The following is a 21,726-nucleotide window of genomic DNA, read 5'->3' as shown; positions in this document are numbered from 1 at the left end:
ACAGGATTTCAGGGGTTACCTATAAATCCTGGAGGTGTTCCCCACGTAGATGCAAGTGAAATTTATGTTTATATCCCAAACTGATCTACTAATTCTGTGAAAACCTACCGACACATCTTTAGCGAGACTGCTTAATTGCATTTATACATTACAAATCTTTAGCGTACTGTGCCAGTCTAGCTGATGTACTATCATTTCCCCTTTTTTTCGCACCAAAACTCATTTTTAATTTTCCGATGTTTTTGACATTTTCAAATTTTCTGATTTTTTTTAAAATTTTACTCCCCCTAAAATCAAAATATGTTTCAATTTTGATTTTTTGGGAAAATTTGAAACAAACTGTACAAAGTTGACAACTTGATGAGAATCACTTCAATTCGCCATCCACTAGGCGTAAACAATCAGAACTCCCCCTCACAACAAACTATTTTCCCATTGTGATTTCAAAACACTTAAGTTTGTTTTAATCAAAATGGTTTTTCCAGAAAATAAGTTTGATTACCAAACATTTGTAGGTTCGGGGTTACTTCATCATATTGTTTTCTTCTAACATTTGAAAGATTTATCATTTCCAGTTTTACCACATACCATATGTAGAAAATCAAGTACAACTTAATGTCCCTGATTTACCACAGTTAAGGCGAAAAATCACCAGAGTGAAATTTCTCAAGAAATGTGCCGATTCATGTTCCACTTTTACCAACCTGGGAACTCCGGCAAGTCAGGTTTTTCTATTTGAATAGATTCACCCAAGCCTGACGGTCCTTGGGTGATTTCGAATTCTTGTTCAACAATGGTGGAAAATTTGCATCATCCATTATTAAGCCTGAATTCTCCTTTTTTACCTCAACACCAGGCTCCTCTGATTTGGACAAACCAGAATCATTGCCTGCACAAGGCTTGTCTAACATAGATCTGTCAGATTCATCGCCTGAAGGTGGCTTGTCTGACTTTGACACGTCAGATTCATCCCCGACCTTTTTCTTTTGAGCACATTCACCTTCTTTTTCTAATTTTATAATTTTCTGAAGATGGGAATTTATCATTTTTTGTTTTTCAATGTTGTTTTTGCTAAACACATCTCTCCCATCTTTAAGAATTTTCATTTGATTTTGAAATTCTTTTTCAATTCTTGATTTTTCAATTTCAAAATTTTTAATATTCTCTTCAAAAACTTTTGCCTTTTCTTTCTCACTTTTGTTTTCAGATTTTAAATTGTTCAAACCATCCAACAGTTTGTCATTTTCAGCTTTCAGTTTCTCACAATTTCCCTGCAACATAAGAATCTGTTTAAAATCAGCTTGCTTTTCGTCTTCCAACTTCTTAACTTTCGATGTCAAACTTTCCGCAACCTTCAAGAGTTTGTCATTCTCAGTCTTGAAGTTGTCACATTTGAAGCACACTGATGCAGAATTTGAAGATCCAAATTTTACCGATTCCTCAGCATTTGAAGCTTTTTCTTCCTTGGCCCTGAATGTACCTGCACAAAATATTTTAACGAAATCAAGAGGATTTTCATTCTCATCTATATAACAACCTCTCTTGATATCGTATTTCATTACATATTTTGCTCTAACACATTCAATAATCCTTCTGTTTATCTCACCAATCACATCTAATTCCATATCCATCAAATGATTTTCCAACACTTTAATCATATTTTTTCTTTTCTTTCTATTTTCAGATTGGTAAGTTTTAAGTATGCTGATGAATCTGTTTAGAGGTAATTTTGAAAAATTTGAATCCTCCCTTAAATTTTTCAAACATTCACTCCATTCAACAGGTAATGCATCTGCAAACTTTTCTAACTTTTCAGCATTTGACAGACATATCTCATGATTTTTCAAGTAACTAAGTAAGACTCCATATTGGTTTTCTAGATCTTCCAAAGCTTCATCTTTCAAACATACAAAATATTTAAACCTTTTTACCCATCCATCCTTGCTCACTCTTTTATAACTCTCATCTATAAACCCTTGATGCCAATTATTAAATCTCTCAAAATAATAGTTTTCTTGTTCATCAAATACCATTGCCATTTTTCAAATAATCCCGACAAATCTTTGTTGTTCACAAAAGCGAAATCCCAAGATGTAACTGACACAAAAGCGAAACTACTGGAATTGGTCACTGAAGCGAAACCAGTTGGTTCAAATAAGCGGAACAACTGATGTCTTATAAGCGAACCAGTGTTGTTCAACCAAGCGAAACACTGTCCAAATAAGCGAAACTGATCTGTCACTTGAAGCGAAACTTTCAAGCGGAACCTTCAAATTGTAACTTGAAGCGAACCTTTCAAGCGAAACTATCAAGTGTCCTTTGAAGCGAAACCTAGTCCGAAGATCATTTGGTCCATTTTTAGTTCGTCTTTCCAGGATTTGTTAATGTCCAGTAACACACAATCTGTGAAACTTTGATCCAATTTTGACCGGTAAAATTTCCTGAACTGATGAAAGAAGGTGTAGAAATCAGAATTTTTAAGCAAAAACGAGCTAAACGGTAAGAACTCTTCCTCCTGAGCTCTGATACCACATGAAGGATCGTCAAACGACCTGATGAGTCGATCAGAAGAGTGCTCAGACAGAATCAGAGGCGGAATTCATTGATTCGGTCTTCGTTTAGCTTGATTTCACTAATTTGTCTCTGTTTATTGCACTTTATAACAGGTTACAAGCTCTGGAGACAATTTGGCAGGGTTTCGCCGTACCATACAAGACCACACACACACTACTTGGTTTCGCTTATGTGTACCCTTAATATAGGGTGAAGGTTTCGCTTCAATGTACATGTCATACAAGCGAAACCTCCAAGTGACATTCAAGCGGAACCTCTACCTATGTCACTATAAGCGAAACCTCTATACTAAACACTTATACAATATCCTGTTTTCTCGAATAACATGCCCTGATCTAACACTCTAAGACTAAGACTCGATCCAAGACGAATTCAACAGATGTAGTGTACCAACAGACTCCCCCTCAGATGTTGACGGAGTCGTCTATCGAGTCACGACAATGTCGAATCTTCGCACCTTCAGTCTTGAACAGTCTCTGGGCTGCTCTCTCTCTATCTTCATTTCTCTCTCTTTTATCACCAACAGACTTTCTCACTTTGATGTTGACATCTTTTGAGTTTCTCAGCTCCAACATTCACCCCCCCTCAAATAATGACTTTTCCTGAACAAAACTCTACCACATACATAAGTTTTATGACAAACATTTAAGCATATAGACACCACTTAAAACTTATCACAAATCAATTAATTACTCAGATACTGATGAACCACTTGAGATTTGTAACATTTTTCTTATCAAAACAAACACAATCTCCCAAACCAACTGTTCATCATGTTTAGCACTTAGAATTTTGAAAATCTGTTTTTCAATATCAGTCGTCGAATATCTTTTTGACTTTTTCAAAATTTATGCTAAAACAAACTAAAATCTTTTTGGATTTTCTGAAAGAAACACCACTTGTAAATCAAGAAAATGCAGAAATGAAATATTTACAGACAATATTTTTTTTTTGTGAGTTTGTGCAAGAGGATCATATCAGTTTTGAGACAAATCACTAACACCGTTAAGCTTTAAACATACTCAGTTCTAAACAATTTACCTAGATTGTCAGTATATTGATCCACTTTAAATTTTCACACAAATTTCAATAGATTCGAGATACGATATTTATGTTTTAGAAACTTAAACTTAATTGGGTATCACTCCACTCGAATATACTCCTGTATCCAGATCCCAATATTCAGTCTTACAGGTGAGTATACCACAGATGATATCTGTAAAGGGGTAATGTGCGAGGGCCGTGAGAGCTCAGGTCGATACTTCCGTATATGCAGAGAGATGACGGCTTCGACTTTCGGTGGGTCCCCTTTAGAGGATCTTTTGTTACAATAGCAAAGATTATCAATTTTATTGTTTAATCAAATTGCTGAAGGCGAGCTTATATTTCAAAGCTTTTTGCAGAAAGTATTATTCGGGGACTAGGTCAGTACTTCCATACAGCAGAAGTCCCGGAATAATACCCCAGATATCACTGAGTATAAAGACCTAGTATCTCAGAATAAGGGACCTTTCAAACAAGATTTCGGGGGTTACCCATATATCCAAGAATAGTTACCCACGAATTAAGCAAGTTTGAATTTAGGTTTATATCTCGTTTCAATTTACTGAATGTGCGAAAACCTACTGACACATCCGCAGTAAGATTGTTTATCACATTTTGACTTTACATTTCTTTAGCGTGTTGTGATAGTCCACTGATGTACTATCATTTCCTCTTTTATGCAACAAGAACTCATTTTTCGGTTTTTCAGAATTTTTAAGCAAAAACGAGCTAAACGGTAAGAACTCTTCCTCCTGAGCTCTGATACCACATGAAGGATCGTCAGACGACCTGATGAGTCGATCAGAAGAGTGCTCAGACAGAATCAGAGGCGGAATTCATTGATTCGGTCTTCGTTTAGCTTGATTTCACTAATTTGTCTCTGTTTATTGCACTTTATAACAGGTTACAAGCTCTGGAGACAATTTGGCAGGGTTTCGCCGTACCATACAAGACCACACACACTACTTGGTTTCGCTTATGTGTACCCTTTATATAGGGTGAAGGTTTCGCTTCAATGTACATGTCATACAAGCGAAAAATCCAAGTGACATTCAAGCGGAACCTCTACCTATGTCACTATAAGCGAAACCTCTATACTAAACACCTACAATCTCCTGTTTTCCCGTACAATGAGCCCTAATATAACATTCTAAGACTAAGACTTGATCCAAGACGAAATCAACAGATGTAGTGCACCAACACTCTATTCCATTTAAAAATGTTTTTTTATTAATGGCTCGAAACAACCTGTATAAAAGCAACAACATTTAATAAATGGATATGTTAAAGTTTAAAAAATAAATAGGTAGATGTTGATCAGGAAACAATAAACAAGTCAAAACAGTATCGGTAACAACGCGTTGTTATAATATTTTCATTATTTGGTATGTTATATATAATTTAAGTCACAGAAATATTTATATAGTTCTAAATTATATCATTTTTATTATTAAACTCGTGTTGAAAAACTCAAATAAAGTCATCTATGAGTAGTTGTATGTCGTTTTATCAAGAGTAAAAGCTAGAAATTAAGTCAAATTACTACTATTAGACAAAGTTGTAAAATCTACAAATAAAACAACAAATACGATGAATAATTAAAGAAATTTTTAGCGACTTGTGATTTTTTCTTATTTCTTTTCATTATAATTTAATCTTTACATAAGTAAAAATACGTTTTTTTTTCATTTCAAAGTTCTATGTAAACACTAATAAATAATACAGTATAATTTACTTTTAGACCACCCGTGTAACACACGGATACTTAAACTAGTAATTAATATATTTAAGAGTCCACATGATTTTACCTCCATAGCAATTTATTATAGAACTCAAACTCGACCTAAATGAAATTCTTATTACTCCAAATGAGGTGTTTTTGAAAACTGAAGTAAAACGAAACGATCAATGTGAAAATTTAAAAGTTATCAATAGTAATTTTCACTTTTCACCGACACCAACATACATCTAGAACTTATCTTGTATTCAACATGCCTCGAGAACTTTAAGAATAAAATTATTTTGTATTTTATATATGTATAGTTATCAAAAAGTATAGTAGACAAAACTAAAGCACTCAGTGCGCTTTTGTCACCAGGGTTTAGGAATGGCATTTTCTTCTGGGCAAGAAAAGCATATATCGACTTATCCGATGACCCCCACCAAACTGACGTGCAAACTAGTTCAAGTATATAAATTTCTCACTAAAATTAAATAATTTTTTTAGCAATGTATATGCTTGCAACAATATAAAAGTGATCGAACAGAAAATGAAAATTTGATGATACTTGAATCGCAGCCATGAACCGAACTCAAACTTTGGAGTAGTAATTCAATCCTATATATAGGAGAATGCGAGTTGACAAAAAATTAACCAAAAACTATATAAAACGTGATGAATTTGTATTTGTTGATAGATAATACATAATACAGACATTGAAGACCCAATTTAACATAGGGTGATAATATTATCCATATGTACAAAATCGTGTACATCACTCTCCCTCTAGTTATATATACCTTTGCCTATACCTTAATTATGTGCAAACTTGCTCATATACTCAAATGGAGGGCTCAACAAACGCTCTAGAATGCATCAAATACTAATGTATCCAACTTTATTTCGGTGAAACTCTCCGGCAATCACAATTACCTTCTTTGGAAAGCACAAATGCTTTGCATGTTGGATAGTAACGATATGTGTGGTATCGTGGATGCCACATATGTTGTGCCAAGAGATTATGGTAGTGAGACCATGAGAAAATATGACAGTCTCGTCAAAGGATGGATATTTGGTTCCGTTGGTGAAGATGTACTTGTAGATGTCTTCAATCTCAGTTCGGCGAAAGATGTTTGGGAAAAACTAAAAGCTATCTACGAGCCTACTATGTGTTGGAAAGAAGGTACATATTTTTAATCCATCGAACTCCAAAATACTTCATCAATCACAATTGATTACATCTTCATTTTCTTAACAACAATTTCTTATGTTTGTTATGCATTTAACCTAAGGAAACATAACAACTCTTCATATTGAACCTCTTCTTAGGGAGAAGGATGTGGGTTTCCTTAGGATGAGGTACCCTTAATCACAATAAGTGTTCGTGGTCTTTTAGGAGTCATGTTAAAACAAATAACGGTTTTTTTATATCAAATTTAATTAATTGTTTCTCGTGTTGGTTCAAATTTAACAAGATTAATTTGTTGAATTACAAAGTAATTTCGATATATGATTTCTTATTACAAATGTCATTCAACTTATACATGTGTGTATATGTATATATACTCTAACGGTGCCTTTTCAATCGACGCAACATTAGTCAATAACCAGTTGACCTAATTGACATCCTAAACCCCTTACCCAATAAACTATACAATTTAGATCCTAAATACACTTTACAAAAATGACATTTATACGATTAAGTTTAGTTGGCTTTCAATACTCCCCCTTAAACTAAAATTAATCTTTGTGAGGTCTTTATCCTTCAAGATTCGGTTGCCATCTTAGTAGTGTTGGTTCATCATCCGCCTCTCGGATTAGGTTTGCCTCTTCCTTTATCATTAAGTTTAGTTGGCTTTAATACTCCCCCTTAAACTAAAATTAATCTCTGAGAGGTCTTTATCCTTCAAGATTCGGTTGCCATCTTACTAGTGTTGGTTCATCATCCACATCTCAGATTAGGTTTGTCTCTTCTTTTTTCTTCCACTTTGGACATTCATGTTTGAAATGTCAAAGTTGATTGCACTTGAAACATTTTATGTGATCCTTGTTTAGATGGACATGCTTTCCTTTTTATTCCTCCATTACTTCCAATCTTTGCCTCAACCATGTTCCGTGTTTTCTTGTTTTAAATTTTCAAGACCACAATGTTCAAAAATATCCTTCTTGACTTTTTTCCTTTTCGTTTTCTGTGGTTAAGAAGAGTTTGTCATGAATTTCCTCCTTGATTCGCTTCTTGGTGTGTTCCTGAAAGCCTTCAATCTTCCAACAACTTCTTGGAATGGCATTTTGCTAAAAAATCAACAAACTGCTCAATTGCAGGAACAATCTGAATGAACTTCTCTGGTACCGAACTGAGTTGCTTCAGGACCAGTTTCTCATTATTCATGGTATGCCCAGGATTGCTTGCTTGTGATGCAATCTCACTAATTTTCCTGACATAAACATCAAGTGACTCGCTAACACCTATGTTAAGAGATTCAGAATCTACCTAGAGTGTTTGTAACCGAGCCTCTATAACTCTATCAACTCCTACATGCCAAACCTTTAATGCATCCTAAATTTCTTTGGCTAAAGTGAGATTAACAATTTGCAATACCATGTTTTATGGAATTGCTTGATATAGTAATGTAATTGATATATTATTTTTTTTCTGATCAACTTTGATTCCCCTTTTGGTTCAACTGCATCCCAAATTCCATGGATGCCAAAGTTTGATTCGTTCTTCTAAATGGAATAATCTGCGGTGTTTAACTTGGGACATTAATAAATTCATCGATGTCCCCCTCCCTTTGGAGTTGCCACTTCTTTATCTTTGGACTCAACCATTTTCTAAGTCTTCTTTTTTCCAATCATAATAAATTGACTACCACTGGTTTTAGATTTCATCTTTTAACTAAGAAAAGTGCACAAGTTTTCCTTTAACACCTATGAACTTAGGACGAAACAAAAACCAATTGTTCTATTCTAGAAACAGTACACAAATTATAAACAAACCAACTGTTAATCCTAGAAAGAGTACACGTGTAGGTCCGGCTAGGAGGATCTAGTCGCCTAATCCTTGTGTACAAACCAACCCGGTTGTGCGGAATCCAACCGGAAAGGCAAACCGAGATAGAACACGCACAAACACAACACGCAATATTCACCGATTAACACCACTGTATTAATACGTATGAAGGTTCGGTTACAAGCTCAATGTTTACAAATGTATTTTGCAAACTCTCTCTAACTCTCGTGTGTGTGCGCTCTCTACAATGTGTTCTCTTACTTGTCTAAGACTAGTAACAGTCTATTTATACACACATACACAACGAAACAGAATGGACTCGGCGAATCAGAACCAAACTCAACGAATCACACCTAATATTGGCGAAATTGGATCATGTTTGACGAAACAAAGTTGTTTCGTCAAGATCCCTTATGTTTCGCCAACAATGAGCTTAGGCCCAACAGTGAAGGCCCATTTGCTTTGTATTTCGGCCTAGTTTTGAAGTCAAAGCCCAATAATCATGCATGCACGTAAAGATACAATCTGTTTCATATCTTTGAAGTTTAGTCAAAGTCTTGACATCATCATGACATCATCATGATGATGTCATGATGATGTGTAAACGGGAAACGGTCTGCGGCTCTCCGTGCTTCGCGTGTCGAACTCTGGGGCGCACGACGGAGGAATGTTGTGACGTCGGGCTTGAGCCGGACCTAACCGTGTCAAAACCAAGTTGAACCGAACCGAGTCGCGACCACATAATATGTATCAACAAACTCCCCCTTGGACGCTACTCGTGAGGTTCATCTTCCATGTCTTCCATGTCAGAGGATCTTCAAAGTCTTCACGTCTTGAAAGTAGAAAGTGTATCAACAAACTACCCGTATCATGTAGTAAGTGTGTTGACAAACTCCCCCTTAACATAAGCTCCCCCTTGAGTTATGCTCGTGACTGACTTGATCTTTATAGCTTGAGATCCTTGTGGTATTGATGATGCTCAGCGGCAACTCGATCATCTTCATCATTGGAGTGCCTTCACGTCGTGTCTTCATTCCGAAGCTTTGTCATCGACCATGTTCTCCTTGCCTTTAGAATCTGCACATGCAATAAATCTAAACGCGTAATGAGAACAACTGCTTGGAATATAGTTAGTATAAACAAATGACACACGTATGACCATGTTTCAATCAAACACCGTCCGACAGCTTGAAAGTTTAATAAATTTGTCAATTTTAGTTTTCAGCTTTCAAAACTTGCAAATTTTCGACCGTTTATGAAGATTTAGTCAATTCAGATTTCGTTCAGGTTTCAGGCAACGAAGACTCGAGATCCAACATCGTACGATCGAAAATAAGATAGAAACAAAATCTTTTTGGCTTTTATAAAGTTTATATTAAAACACACCTAAAATCTTTTTGGTATTTTTGAATATTTCAAATATAAAGACTGAAAGCAGTAAATAAATATATACAGACGTTCTTTTTGTGAGTTTCGAGGGAAAGAGAATCATATCAGTGTACGGTCATGCCATAACGCTCTTGTTGTTCAGTTAATTAACATTAAGATAAGCATCCTATAACAATTATCGGTATTGTTGTCCACATAAGCTCAACTTATCAGATGTAATCATGGCGAGGGGATACGTTAAGTTATGATTTATACTTACTGACCGGTGTTCATCCACATCACGACACATTCCCGTATCAAGGTATGCACGAGGGTTCATCTTACCGGTGAGTATACCGATTATCATCTGTCTGACCGTATATGATGTGAGATTCTCACTTATTTTGATTTGAAAAACAAGCTCTATGTGATATAATCACTTATTGATGAGGAACTTGATTTTCATATGCATGAGGGCACAGGAGCAAGTCCGTGAACAGGTCAGTACTTTCGTACAGCAGAGAGACGAACTTGACCCCCGGATAAATGTGATATTTTATCACTTATTTGTTTGGACATGTGATTGTTGATCACTTATTGAGGTCGAATGCAGTATGTACACGTATGTATAGTATCATGGAAGATCTAGACTTGCGTCCCCATTATTTTTTGGTAAAAGATACAACCATGATACCCAGATGATAAGCAGCATAAAGACCGAATATCTCAGAACCTCGGCAATCTATCAAACGAAATTTCGGTACTAAGACCATATGCCAATGAATGGTTCCCACCCGACCTTCAGTCGATTTAAGATTTATATCACCCTGCACACTTTAAAATGATTGTGAGCCTACCGATACATCTTATATAGAGCTGCTTATCGTTTTTCATTTTAGGTTTAAAGAGGTTTGGATAGACCACTGATGTACTATCATTTTCTCTTTTGCTCGCCAGGAAACTCATTTTTGCTTTTCTATTGTTTTTGTGTTTTTAAATTTTTCGATGTTTTTGGATTTTCAAAGTTTGGATTTACTCCCCCTAAAATCAACAAACTAAGATAAATTTAAAAGACACAAAGATATTTACAAAAATGATTTTCCGATGTTGGTTAACTCGTGTTTTACCTCAATGCCGTTTACCAAAATTAATTTTAATCAGAAATGATTTTATTGAATTTTGGAAAAATCAGTTGGCATGTCGGTAAGCGGTGCGGACCATGATAACATTGACGAGTTTCATAGAGAAACAATCACGTGTGAGGTGATATTCGAGATCAACATGTCAGGCCAAAGAGTGCTGTACGAGATGATAATAATTCATAAAGCAGCTTAAATATCAACAAGTATAGGAGAGATTAGAAGTTAAAAAAAAACCGTATCCTGCAACTGCTTTGTGCATTGCAAGGAATCTGAGCACTCTCCCAAACTGGATATCCACCCGTTGTGGACTTCAAAGTCGATTTTTGTAGCTACTGAGAAATCTCTTCACAGCAACAAGATCAAAAACCTTTGGTTCTGGCTGGTCTTCCACATTGCACCAGCGAAGGTCTTTGTCTTCCTCTTGAGAAGTAGTGTGCGGTTGTTCAATCCATGCCAAGGCATCCGCACACATCTCATTGAAATCTTTCCTGAGGACCCGATCAAAAACCATAACAACCAAATTTTGGCACATTTTTCATCTGGTCGAATTTTGCAACTTCATTCAACAACATTCTTTCGCCAACATATTCTTCTTCTTTTCTTTTTCTTTCCTCTCTCTCCATCAATGGCAATAACATTCTCCTAGTTTGTAACAATATTTCGGAGCCTTATGTCGCCAATCTTGTGCATGGACGCTCCACTATCAACAATCCTAAGACTATCAACAGTTCCTCCTGGAACATCCTGCACACTCATTTAGAGATTAGTTGGAGAGGGGGACCCAAGCCTTCACAGACTTGGGTCGTCCGTCATCATCGAGAATTGTAACATCCATTTCCCGATGATTCGCAATTGATGTAGCTCCCCCTGAAACAGTTACCGGTTTTGGTATCCAAATCTGTTTCTGTTTTTCATGTTTAACATCTGATTTAACAGATTTTGTTTGGATGACCTCCGGTTTTAAAACCTTTTCAACTTCTTTTCTTTGTTTCTTTTTCTGTTTCTTTTCTCGTTGTTTAACAAGACGAGGGTCCTGTTTTGGTGAAACAGATCGTTTATGGTAATTGTTACCATGGGGGGCATCAACTTTTGACTTTCCCTTGGTGAGATATGGACAATTCTTAATGATGTGTCCATACTCACAACATTCAAAGCATGATCTCCGCTCAACAAACCTCGGAGTATCATAACTGTAGGTCCCTTTACGTCTTATGGATCGTCACAGAATCGTCTATCTAACCTAGAGTGCGGAATCCTCTAGATCAGATTGTAGCAGAAAACATGTAGAACACAGAAACAGCAATTCAATCAAACCGGGTTTTCTATTGATTATCAATCACAAGGAATTACAATCAATCCAAAACCCTAACACTCTCTCAAATTCGTCCAAACCCTAGTGTTCTCACGAATTTGCTCTCTAATAACTGTTTTGGCTGATTAACCTTAACCCTAATGTCTAACCTTGTTTATATAACACAAGGTTCACAACTGGGCTAGGTTAAAGACTCCTGGGCTGCGAATTGGACAGGCCCAATTCGCCCCCATCACCCAATTCCTTGGGTTTAGTTAGCCCAAACATTACAACTAACTATTACAAAGCTAAACCCGCTAACCGTTTATCGTTTAACTAATTACAAGATATCCAAAGACCAAATCTAAGCTGTTGTCACAAACATGCACCAACAAACTCCCCCTTGACAATAGCTTCATAAAAACTTTGTCTTGAGTCAAAACTTTGTCTTCGGTCTTCTTGCAATCTTCAAGTAGTCTTGCACTGTCTTTGGTCTTTGGATAGCTTCAGCTTCAATAGCTTCTGTCAGCAACAGACTCCCCCTAAGCTGATGCATCCAATCACCAAATCTTCAACACGTTAGCGTTCGAGTAAACTCCAGTTCAGCATTTGCACAGCAATCTTCAAACCTTCAACTTTTGTCTGCAATATAGAAAGGAGGTTCTACCATGCATCCAATCAAACTCTCATCTTCATACTGCACAGCAACTTCTCAGCAACAAACCGCTTCAATCTGTATACTATAAAACAAACATCTCGAGAAACCATAAGAATTTTTCAACATAAGTTAAATAAATTATTATTTTTCAAGAGATTAGTTAAACTGTATCACAGACTAAGCATTTTCAATTTCATCACCAACACGCAAAACTTTTTGTTCAACACACAAGAACCTGCAGCAGTTAAAATTTGAACTCACTTACTAACACCGTCTCCCCCTATCGGTAACAATTCCTCCACGAATAACAGTTTTCCGTACGTTAAGAATTTTAAACAGAAAAAGACACTATTTTTGGATTTTTTTTTTCTGAAAGCAAGTAAATAACAAAAGCAATAAACACTCTATTTTTGTGAGAATCACTGGTAAGAAGATCATATCAGCACAATCAAACTATTTCACACAATTAATTAATTCTTTAAGTAATGATTTAGTGAAAAGCAGTTCAAGACGATTACCAGTATGTTTGTCCACTTAAACAAAATGCATGAACATTTCAAGTACCATTACCATATGATACGTTAAGGTAATTTTAATTACTGATATATTAGTGTGTCCCACTTCAGGATATACCCCCGCGATCAAGGTATGCACAAAGATTCATCGTAGTAGGTGAGTATACTGAATTCATCCTTTAAGATATCCTGACTGTGTCTAGGTCTGCATTTAAACTGTTTTATCATGTTTTAATTGCTTAACTATGAACACCCAAATAAATACTAATCAAAACCTGGAAATATAAACAGCACACTCTATCATGCAAGTATCTTCCCTACCACATATTTCACAAGTCCAATCCAGAGTTCTGAAATCTTAACTGGGATTAGGTTGAGAAGAGAAAAGAATAGATCTTTAGTAGAGATGATATAATATACAGATCAAATGAGATTTTCTCAGTTTGATATAGGTTTATTGGGTTTCTTTTGGGCACTAGAGGGCCTCTTTCGGGTGTATTAGATCTATAGTGCGACAACGTACAGCTAGGTCAGCATGTATCTGGATGCAGCAGAAGCTGTCGTTGCCTAGCACCTCCAGGTCAGCATATATCTGGATGCAGCAGAGGAGGTACACGACTTTTTTCAGAGAAGATTTCAGAATCAGATCAAAATTGTGTGTATCGGGAAATATACAGACATTCAAATAGAAATGAGCTAATTCCAAGTGACTATCTTTCCTGGGGTCATGTACAATTTTAGTTCTAACAGACATACAGCCAAGATATCCCTAGATAAAACAACAGTATAAAGACCCAAAACTTCAGATTTTGGCAATCTATCAACGCAAGAATTAAGGTCATTAAACCATACACCACTAATGTGTTCCCCACTCAAATTCAATTCATTTAAGTTTATATCACATTGGTAAGTTGATTATTTCATGCTTTTGCCTACTGGTACATCATATGATGAAGCTGCTATCACACTTAAGCAATTTTAATTTCAAGTTCAGTGTGACAGTCTAACTTGCTGATGTACTATCATTTCTCCTTTTCACACAGTGATATCTCATTTTTGATTTTCTATTTTTTTTTATGTTTTTGATTTTTCAATTTTTTTGTGTTTTTGATTTTTTAAGAAAAGCAGTAAACTATTTACAAAAAAATTCTTATGAAAAACCAGTTATTCAGGATTCCTCATCCCGTTGAGTTCGACTAAGTGTTCAAAGCGAGCCCTGTCAAATGCTTTAGTATAAAGATCTGCCAGGTTATCCTCTGTGTCGACTCGATGTAATTCAATTAGTCTCTTTTCAGCACAATCCCGTATAAAATGATGACGTATGTCAATATGTTTTGTGCGACTGTGGTTCACGGGATTATTAGTTATTGAAATAGTGGCATTATTATCTATCATAATAGGAGTACGAGTGAAATCCAAACCGTAATCGCGCATTTGCTGTTGAATCCAGAGAACCTGAGAGCAGCAGCTTCCAGCAGCAATATATTCAGCTTCACACGTAGAGGTAGACACACAGGATTGCTTCTTGCATTGCCAAGACACGATCCTGCCTCCTAAGAACTGACAACCACCTGTTGTAGACTTCCTGTTCGATTTGCATCCTCCAAAGTCTGAGTCAGTGTAAGCAACAAACGTCAAATCACTATCAGCTGGATACCACAACCCAAGTTTAGGTTTCCCCTTCAAGTAACGAATAATTCGCTTCACTGCTTTCATGTGTGACTCTTTAGGATTCGCCTGATATCTGGCACACAAGCATACGGCAAACATGATGTCAGGTCTTGAAGCAGTCAAGTACATTAGAGAACCAATCATTGCCCTGTATTGAGTAGGATCAACGTCTTCAGTACTTTCATGATCTGGGCCAAGATTGTGATTTTCACATATGGGTGTGTTGGAAGTAGTGCAATCATTCATTTTGAACCGACTCAAAATGTCATACACATACTTTGTTTGATGAATAAACATCCCATCCGCCTTCTGTTCAACTTGTAATCCCAGAAAGTAAGACAACTCACCCATAGCACTCATTTCGAACTTGCTCTTCATCACCTGCTCGAACTCTTTACACATGCTTTCATCAGATGACCCAAAGATGATGTCATCCACGTACACCTGTACCAGCAGAAAATCTTCCTTCTTCCTCTTGATGAACAGTGTACTGTCAATCTTACCTCTTTCAAAACCATTCTTTATCAGATGTGTAGACAGTGTCTCGTACCACGCCCTGGGAGCTTGATGTAACCCATACAAAGCCTTATCAAGTTTGTACACTCGATCTGGATAATCTGGATCAACGAACCCATCTGGTTGTGAGACATACACCACTTCTTGGACTTTCCCGTAAAGAAACGCACTCTTCACGTCTAGTTGGTAAACTTTGAAGCCCTTGAATGAAGCAAAAGCCAGAAACAAACGAATTGCCTCCAACCTTGCCACTGGTGCAAACACCTCATTGTAATCAATCCCTTCTTGCTGATTGAAACCTTTGACCACCAATCGAGCCTTGTTTCGCGTGACTATACCTCTTTCATCCTTCTTGCACCTAAACACCCATTTAGTGCCAATCTCTCTTTCACCTTTAGGAAGATCAACCAACTCCCAAACCTTTTCACACGCCTAGAAATCATGGCCATTTGCCATTGCAAATCCATCTCTTCAAGATCATCAGGGTCAATCTGATCATAGTCTTCATCTAAAGTAGCAGGATCAGAAATCTTTCCCTGAATATAGTTTTCATAGGAGGCAACAAACGAAGCAAGTAGAGCCAGATGCTCTTCAGCAGACTTCACACTCATTGGCATTGACTTAGCAGTAGTACTCTGCTTAGAAGCTGACGATTTCTTAACTCCTGATGATCCTCCTGAAGCAGCAACAAAACACACATCACCATCCTGATTCACCATAACCTGCTCATTCTCACATGATAAAAACGCAGTAGCAGAGTCGCTAGAAGCGTTGTGAGATGAAGAAGATGTAAGCCCATTGTACACTGCCGGATCTTGAACCTGATCATATCCAGTATCTTTCTTCTTCATGCTGAGCTCATAAGCTCTCAACTTTCCTACAACCTCTTCAAGCTCTTTTGTTTCATAATCTGCTTCACCCTTGATCATTAAAGTGTAGATATCCCACTTAGTAGGCAAAGCATCTAGCAGCTTGTCATTCTTCTCTACATCAGAATAGCAATCGATCTCATAATTGTCCATTTCTGACATTAGATGGTAGTAACGTGTGATGACGTCTTCAAGTGACTCATGCTTCATGTACTTGAAAACAGCAAACTGCTTCTTCAGTAGATCAATCTTGTTCTTCTTGACATCAGCATTACCAGCGTATCTTTTCTCCAAAGCATCCCACATATCCTTTGAGTTAGTGTACTTTTTGAAGGTATGTTTGATGCTATCAGGCAACGACATTTTGATTGCAGCCAAGGCTCTCTTTTCAGCCTCATACATCTTTTTATCATTGTCTTGCATGTTCACATATTCTGTTCGACGTGGTCTGCCCTCAAAGTTGTGTGTTGGATTCACGTAACCATCTTCGATGCATATCCACATGCGCGTATCCTGATATTCAATGAAGGACTGAAAACGATCCTTCCATGTCAAATAATTCTCCACCTTCATCATCTTAGGTGGTTTGTTGGTAGTGCCAACCTCATGCTCCATTCTCAACAACTCGTTCAAACTAGACATGTTCGACATTTTAACGTAACAGACTGAGAAAACCGTACGAAAGTTTCCGAAAGCAGTGGTTACTAAGTTACACCGTTAGAATCGTCTCGAAAAGACGAATCCAATGATATATAATGTCAAAGACCGAATTCGGGATTTTCCAGACTTTTTTTTTTTTTTTTTTTTTTTGTCCTAAAAATCACACGAGTTCAACGGTGCAAACGGTTCTGTCTAACGAGTTACGGATCAATTTCTATTTGCAAAACACCGAAAAATTTCCGACGCTTGCCAACTGAAATTCCACCACTTAAATCTCTCTTAATTTCGCTGGTTTTAGGTTAATTTCTCTAGGTGATCAGTTAAATTCGCTGGTCTAATGTATGCTTAATTTCGCTGATGCAGTTCAACAGACAATTTCGCTGATAAGTCAAGTTCGCTGGTGTAGTTCGCTGTGTCAGGTCAGTTCGCTCAATTTCGCTTCAGATTTCGCCAAATTCGCTGGTCAATTTCGCTTGTACGACGACCAGTAAATTCGCCGAAAAACCGTGATAATTTCGCTGTGGAAAGTTTTCACGGTTACCAAAGTCGCCTTTGGATTTAATTTCGCCCGTAAGTTTGCTGATTAATTTCGCAGATCAGACAAATTCGCCAGAAACAGCCAATTTCGCCCAGTAACTATGGAAAGTCAATCTGTTTGAAATTTTTGATGATTTTCTGGATTTTCTAACAACTTCCTGCAAAATCAAAGCACCAAATCAGCAACTTAAAACCGAAAATTATGAAGAACTGATTGAATAAACACGAAGAACACGAAGAACAGTCTTCGAATCTTCAAGTCTATCAGCCACAAACTATTCCAGAATCAGCCAAATCTTTCCAGAAAACCTGCAAACCAACAAACAAACAAACCAGAAGATCAAAACAGCCAACAAAAATCAAAAAATCAGAATCAAAACACACCAAAATTTCGAAAATTTTAAAACCCTAATTATCAGGTTTCAAAAATTTCGAATTTTTACTCCCTGTTTCTGCAGCAAACAATTCTGAACCGAGCAATCAAGAGCCTATGGCTCTGATACCAATTGTAGGTCCCTTTACGTCTTATGGATCGTCACAGAATCGTCTATCTAACCTAGAGTGCGGAATCCTCTAGATCAGATTGTAGCAGAAAACATGTAGAACACAGAAACAGCAATTCAATCAAACCGGGTTTTCTATTGATTATCAATCACAAGGAATTACAATCAATCCAAAACCCTAACACTCTCTCAAATTCGTCCAAACCCTAGTGTTCTCACGAATTTGCTCTCTAATAACTGTTTTGGCTGATTAACCTTAACCCTAATGTCTAACCTTGTTTATATAACACAAGGTTCACAACTGGGCTAGGTTAAAGACTCCTGGGCTGCGAATTGGACAGGCCCAATTCGCCCCCATCACCCAATTCCTTGGGTTTAGTTAGCCCAAACATTACAACTAACTATTACAAAGCTAAACCCGCTAACCGTTTATCGTTTAACTAATTACAAGATATCCAAAGACCAAATCTAAGCTGTTGTCACAAACATGTACCAACAATAACTGCAATAGCTGGATGATGAACTTCGTGATCTTGAGGTACTTGGTCCTACATCACAACCGTTTGTTTGTTGTGTATAGTTGTTTTGACTGTTTCTTTTCAAAATTTTACTTTGTTTAACAGAATCCTTGTTGGATTTGTTTTCGAAAGTATCAATTTTATCAGTCCCTCTTGATTTCACGAAGTTTATCTTCCGAACCTTTTTCTTGTTTTCGCCCTGTTTGCCTTTTCCATTCTCTTGGGCGGCATGATTTTGTTCACGGGGATCATCAACATTTGCTTTCAACTTATGAAGATATGGATAATTTCGAATTATATGTCCAATTGTACCACATTCAAAACATGATCTTCGTTCAACAATCCCCGAAGTATCATGTGATCGTCTTGCCGAAGATGATGAACTTTGTGATCCCGAGGTACTAGGTTTTGAACAGTCTGGTTCATTTCTTTTCAACACTGTTGCTTGTTTAACAACATCTAAGTTAGATTTGTTCTCAAAAGTTTCGATTTTGTCCGTTCCCTTAGATTTCACAAAGTTCACATTCTTGTTTTTCTTTTGATTCGGCTTCCTTTGAGTTTGAGTCGTTGATTTTCCTTTGAGTTTGGTATGATTTTGCTGTTTTTGCACCGTTGGTAACTTCTGATTGCCGTATTGTTTTCGAACTTCGGCCTTTGGTATAGGAAGGCACTGTGTTACCGTAACATGTGGTCCTGTCTTTCCCAAAAACTTACTTGTTGAATTTTCAAAGACTTTACTGATTAAGGATTGATTAACATTCTTAATAGGAAAATCTTTGTCTAAATAAATTTTATCATCACCAACAAGAATGTACAGCAAATTCACACTCTCCGACTCGTTTGCAGACGAGGACTTGATTGCAACAGTCTTAGCGGGTTTTGCAGGAGGATCACATAGAATATGACTCTCAAGAGGTATGTCCTCTTCTTTGATTTCCGTATCAGACTTTGCTGGGATAGCATCATCGGATTCATCATCAGAAGAATCAACATCCTCAATAATGACTGGAGGATCCTGATTCAGTTCAGCAGAAGACACACATGTATCTGCTGAAACATCTGAATCGGATGATACTTCTTTCTTGTATCCGAGTCCTGTTGCAAACTCCTTAACATCTAGAGGGACAGATGGTTCAAAGAAAGTCCTATCCTCCTCATCAGGCATGGCATCATAATTGTGTCTCACAGGTGGTGGACATTTCTTGTAACCTATGCATGTGACATCCCGTTTTTCTTTCTGAACGTCAATGATGTGATCCAACACATAGCTAGAGCTCAAATAACTGTCTAGCTTAAGTTGGATCGCCTCACTTTCAGTTTTAACACAAGCCATTTCCTTTTGCATAATCTCAAGGCGAGTTATATACAAATTAATGTCAGTTTGTTTTCTAGAAACCATTTTTGTTAATTCGGTTTTATCTTTCTTCAAGTTCTCAATTACCGATTTAAACTCTTTTTCATGGTTCTCATAAAACATGTTGGCTTCAGTGCACTTTGAAAGATCCACGGTCAACTTCTGGTTGTGGATAAACGTCACATCATATTTCTCTTGCAAAGCTTTGTGTTTGCTTTGCAATTCACACCACTTGGCATTCAACGAAACATGTTTGTCTTGCAAGTCAAACAAACTAGCTTGTAAAGCATCATGTTTGCCTTGCAACTCAGACATGTTTGCTTCTAAATCAGCACACCTAACTCTTAATCTAGCACAATTATCACAATCTACAACAGTGGGTTCATCGACACATACCTGACTGGAATCACTCTCAGGTGTTGGCCTTTCTGCATCAGAATTAATAACCTCCCTTGATGATTCACATTCAGATCCATCCTCGCTTGAACTTGAAGTTGTATCACCCTCAACTGAAGTTGAAACATCTTCATCTGAACTACTGTTATGTTCAGAACTGTCATTACCTCCCGAGGATTCACCATTGCTGACATCTTTGACAATTTCAGCATACAACGCCGTTTTTGTCTGACTACTGTTCCTTGGATCAAGAGATGATGGTTCTACAGTAGAACGATGGTGTTGTAAAGCAACTGGGGGTAATGGATTTCCATACAAGTCTGTGGTTGGAGCTGGCTTTACAGGAGCTTGTATCGGATTGCCATATAAATCTGTTGTCATTTTCGGTTCACTTTGCTTTTGATTAGTAACCGATGCCCATTGTTCTACCGTAATTCGAGGTCGTGTGGGAGATTCGGCCCATGAAGGCGATAAACTTGTATTCCTGTACTTTCCCTCATCCGGAGCCGGAGTTCCCCACCATGAGGGAGATGAACTTGTATTTCTATACTTTCCCTCATCCGGAGCCGGAGTTCCCCACCAACTTGGATTCATGTTTGGTCACCAAAAATGATTACCTGAAAGTCACACCTCAAATCAAACTGTTAAATCACAATGGTAAACCTTCTGTTAAAAATAAACAAGTGTTTCGACGAAACAAGTTTCTACGAAACAGACTTGAATAAACAGAACTCCTTCCACGAAACAAATTAAACAACTTTAATCCTTGACGAAACAGGTCCAAAGTTTGTGATAGTCCAATGATTGATGAAATAGAATTTTAAAAAAATAATCCCTAAGTCTTTTTCCACAAACAAGCTCACTAACTCAAAATAGAAAATTAAATTAATGGTTGTCAAAATAGAAAATTAAATTAAGACCAAAATTTTTTTTTTTTTTTTTAATGAAGCATACCCACTAAATGATAAACTGAAGTCAACAAATCGGAAAAAGTGGGCTGGTCGACGAACCAAGTTAATTATTTTCTTTTGGGCCTTTTGTTTGTTTTGGGCTTTTGTAGTTGACGAAAACAAAACTTTAATTGTTTTGTTTTGGGATTGGCGAAACAAATCTGAACCGACTTTTGGGCTTTAACGAAACAGCCCAGTTTCCAATTGACGAAACAAAATTTTAAAGTTGTTGGTTTTGGGCTTTATGACTTTGACGACACAAAAGCTTTAATTGTTTCGTTTGGGCTTGACGAAATAAAGTGCTTAATTTCTCTTGGGCTTTATAAATGTAAGTCAACGAAACATTTTTTTTTTAAAAGCTTGATCTTGACGAAAATGGAATGGATAGTCTGACTTTTAAGTTTGACGAAACAGGACCTTTAATTTGTTT

Source organism: Helianthus annuus, chromosome 9 (assembly GCF_002127325.2).
Source record: "Helianthus annuus cultivar XRQ/B chromosome 9, HanXRQr2.0-SUNRISE, whole genome shotgun sequence".
Classification (NCBI taxonomy): Eukaryota; Viridiplantae; Streptophyta; class Magnoliopsida; order Asterales; family Asteraceae; genus Helianthus; species Helianthus annuus.
This window is presented reverse-complemented; position numbering follows the sequence as displayed.